Source organism: Terrapene carolina, unplaced genomic scaffold, assembly GCF_002925995.2.
Source record: "Terrapene carolina triunguis isolate 2854851 unplaced genomic scaffold, T_m_triunguis-2.0 Scaffold37698, whole genome shotgun sequence".
NCBI lineage: Eukaryota > Metazoa > Chordata > Testudines > Emydidae > Terrapene > Terrapene triunguis.
Genome location: NW_020702049.1, coordinates 1 through 4,244, shown reverse-complemented (window position 1 = coordinate 4,244; position 4,244 = coordinate 1). Strand labels below are relative to the sequence as shown.

Sequence of the window (4,244 nt, the reverse complement as noted above, 5' to 3'; positions counted from 1 at the left end):
CAGATAACACATAGAAAGAAAAGAAAGAAAAGAATCCATATAATACATATGTGTCTTATTTATGGGGCCTAATGGGAGGAATGAGGGAAACCACTGCCCTTGATAACAAATGCCTGTTGGTCTCACAGTCATGGCCATGTGCAGGAGACAATGGGGTTTTTGGGCATTCTCAGGGGTATTTAAAGGGTAAAAGGTTCCATTTCTGACCTCAAACCGAAGGGTTTGATCACAGGCCTCCAGAGGAAGGTAGCCCACTTCCCTCCCACTTCCTTCAGCATTTTTCCAAACAAAGGGGCATGTTATACCCGATCCCAAGAACTTCAAAAAGAGGGACCCCCTTAGCTGCCCAGTAATAATGCCAAACTTCAAACCTTCTCCCATATTTGTCATATTGATATTCCCCAATCCATGCCCATTCAGTTTTCCGTTCTACCTGTAAGGAGAGTACTTCAGAAAGATTTGCAGGTACAGCCCACAATCCTATTCCTTCCTCAGAGCGAGTTTTGTGACACAGCCAACAATCAGATAAGTGTCCCAACGTGGCTATTCACTGAAGAGGTTTTAGTGGCTGGGTGTGGGTTAGCTTGTACAAGGGGCAAACCCAAAAGCAATAGCCACTGCAGCACCGTCTGAGAACCCATAGTTATAAAGTCTCAGGATTTTGTCTGCCGGAACAGAAGCTTTAGTCCCTCAAGAGGTTCAGCTTTCCAGGTATCGTCTGTTTCTGGCTCTTCCGGGTCGCGGTGGGAAGAGCTGGCGGTGCTCCCTCGAGGTCCGAAGTCGTCTGCTTCTGGCCCCGTCCTAGGGGCTAGCTTGACTCGGGTGTGGTGTATCCAAGTGTCTCGCTCTCTCACTCGAATAGCAGTGTGAGAGGTAAGAAGGACTTGGAAAGGGCCCGCCCACCGGGGTTGGAGAGGCTCGTGTTTCCACTCTTTCACATAGACCCAGTCTCCTGGAGCGATCCGGTGGGCAGGAACATCAGCGAGTAGGGACTGAAATTGAATTGGTAAGCGTGGCCCCAGCTGTCCTTATCTAGAGGAATACTAAAAAAAAGCATTACACAAGTCTATTACTGAATAACAAGCAGTACCTGCTGGAATGGCAGTCAGGATTGTGTGAGGGTTTGGTACCACATTGTGTCTAGTTTGAACAACCTTATTTACTGCACATAAGTCCTGGACAAATCGGTATACCGGTTTTCCCTCTGAGTCCATGTCAGGTTTTTTTACTGGCAGAATGGGAGTATTGAAAGGAGACTTGGTGTGAACCAGCACTCCCAACCGCAGGAATGTGGTGATAAGACTCCGGAGGCCAAGCAGAGCTTCCTGGGGGATGGGATACTGACGAATCCGAGGAATTTCAATGCCTGGCTTCAGGGTTATACGCACTGGCTCTGTCTGGAGAGTCCCCAAGTCTGCCCTTGAAGTGCCCCACAGGGAGATGTTTACCTCCTGTCTGAGTCGCTCGGGTAAGATTGGGTCCGCAGGCAGGATCGGGTCCTTTGAAACTTGGGTTAGAACAGCACACAGCTGGGGAAGTTGGGTCTGAGGCAACCGAAGAATGATTTTGTCATCTGAAAAGAAAATCTGAGCACGTAGTTTACACAACAGATCTCTGCCTAAGAGATTAACTGGGGAATCCGGGGCTAGCAGAAAGGCATGGGAGGCGGAGACACCAGAGATTTCTACAGCAGCCTCCTGTAATACAGAACAGTCAAATGGCTTCCCGCCTATACCCATTACCGGAATGCTCTTATCTGTAAGGCTTCCTCTCTCCGGCTTGGCAGTAACGGTAGAAAGTGCAGCCCCTGAATCCAAAAGACAAAAATAGGTGGTTCCTCCCAATGTTTGGCGAACTTGGGGGTCTGTGGAGGAACAAACATAAGTGGTAAAATCATTTGAATAGGTGACAAGAGGACCCCCTGGTTGCTGTCATTCCTCACTAGCAACAGCGTCTGTTCTTGTCACAGCCATCTGTTGTTGAGGTCGGTCTGGGCGACGGGGTTGTCGTCCGGTAGGTTGGTACGGACACTCTCTCTTCCAGTGGCCAGGCTGCTTACAGTAGTTACATATGTCATTGGCATGTCTCGGCGTCCCCCCATAATCTGATTTTGGTTGCCACCTGGGGGGTCCCTGCCGCCCTCCCTGTTGTTCATTTCCAGTGTTTACAAGGGCTGCTAGCATCCTCACCTGTTTGGTCTCTTGAACTTTTTCCCTTGTATGATATACTCGGGTGGCCACGCTTACCAGTTCCTCCAGGGATTTTCCTTCAGCACCCTCGAGCTGCTGCAACCGCTTCTTGATGTCCGGGGCTGACTGGGAAATAAAAATAAGCCTGACCGTGGACTGTGTGTCCATGGCCTTGGGATCTATATTAGTATGGATACAAAATGCTTTACAAAGTCTCTCATAAAAGTCAGAAGGGTGTTCTTCTTTCCCTTGCACAGTATTATGAACCTTCGTCCAATCTAAAGTTCTTTCTCCTGCTTGTTTTATGCCTATCAAAATATAGTTTAGGAATTTCTTCAGATCTGCTTGTTGGGTCAAATCATTCGGGTTCCAGTGGGGCGGATTGTCGAGCCTTATAAAATTGCGACCATCATTGGCAGCCTCTGCAGCCTCCCGGGCCCCCCTCAGTACCCGCTCTTTCTCTTCCGTGCGCAACAAGCAATCTAAAAGTTGGCCCACGTCTTGCCAATCAGGATTATGAGACTGGAAAATGGCACGGAATCGCCTGTGAACGACGTCCGGGTCGTCCCTAAGGCGAGGTGTAGTGGTTTGCCAGTTCATAAGGTCAGCAGTGGTAAAGGGGACATGAACATAACGGTCTACAACATTCCCATCCGTTGTAGGAACTGGGATGGTCCGGAGGGGTGCTTGGATAATTACCTCGTCCCCATAAAGTGCCCCCTTCCTTGTATGGGACAGACTAAGGCTGGGAACAGACAGGGAGGTAGTGTACCCACTGCTGGTGGCTCCACTAGCTGATTCGCTTGAATAATCAGCCTCACGAGGGGCAGAAGCTTTCGGGAATAGGGGGGCTTGAATCTGTACCTTCTTCATGTGACGATGGGCCTCATCGTCCCACAAAAACCAATAGTCCATTTGCCCCGGTGCTTGGTTTTCCAATGTCAGGCGTAAGGGGGTTAAATGGGTAGGAATATCAAAGGAGCCATACTCGGGCCATGCAGTCCCCAGGACTGGCCAATCCTGGATGCAAAGTTGTAAAAAACGCTTCCTTGACATCCCTTTTTGAACACCGGGTAAGGGCCATTTGCTTAACATATAATCCAAAGGACTATCCTTTGGGGGTTTTACCAGAGACCCACCCATCTGCCTGCTGACACTCTTAAAATAGAATTACACAGAGAACAGAGGGAATTATGGTCTAATCGGAGACCCACCTATCTGCCTGCTGACACTCTAACAGAGAATTACACAGAGAACAGAAGGAATTATGGTCTAATAGGATCCTATTACAGGAATTTCTACTAATACTGACCGCTACAGGGGACGGGACAGAAGGACCCCAATTCAACCTCAGAGCTTCATCGCACGCGATGGCTTCCACTCTGAGGAATTACGAATGAGAGGCTCAGTTCCGTTCACACACCTAACGCCCAATGTATAAGACAGAAATTCATTAACCGGTTAACCAAAACCAAAACCAAACCAAACCAGAACCAGATAGTGTCTCCTTATCCTATTAGGACTCACCTTATCGGAGCACGAACCCCAGGGGCTGCGGTGAAGCAGAGAAAAGGGGCGAAACACCCCGTTGGCGCCGTTCCCAGTTCGCCGCAGCCGTCCGGAGTCCAATGTCCGAGCTAGGAGAGTCCCATCTGGGGTGCCAGAAACTGTTACCGAAATATCGGGTCCACCTAGCTGAGAGCCAATAACAGCCAGACAGGGATAAGGAAGAGTTGCTTTATTCTGCAGAAGAAAGGAGAGCTTTGCACCTTAGTACAAAAACTCTGTCTTACACACATTTTACAGATCCTTTATACACATTCAGACCAAGGTCCTTGCAGTATTAACACTTGATTGGTGGTAGTCAGACCCGTGCTTTTGCTATCTGGTCAGTGAAAACCAGCTTGGGACCAGCTCCAACTACCTTAAGGCCTTGAAGGGAAAACAGTTGAAAAGTTCAGGCTACTGTGTCCTTAAGGTGTCTGCTTCCCCCTAATGGCTGCTGGCTGACATAAGGACTGCTGGAATTAAGGGGGGTCATTAGTAACTTTCACA

The 4,244-nt window shown here is 48.9% G+C and overlaps 1 long non-coding RNA gene across 1 annotated transcript; it reads right to left on the bottom strand.

Annotated features, from left to right (window-relative positions):
- Nucleotides 1-386: 386 nt before the first annotated feature.
- Nucleotides 387-2,338, bottom strand: LOC113405455. The gene is made up of 2 exons (XR_003369488.1): nucleotides 2,190-2,338; nucleotides 387-1,807 (listed from the first exon to the last, which is right to left on the bottom strand). It is a non-coding gene; the product is annotated as an uncharacterized LOC113405455 (long non-coding RNA).
- Nucleotides 2,339-4,244: the final 1,906 nt, after the last annotated feature.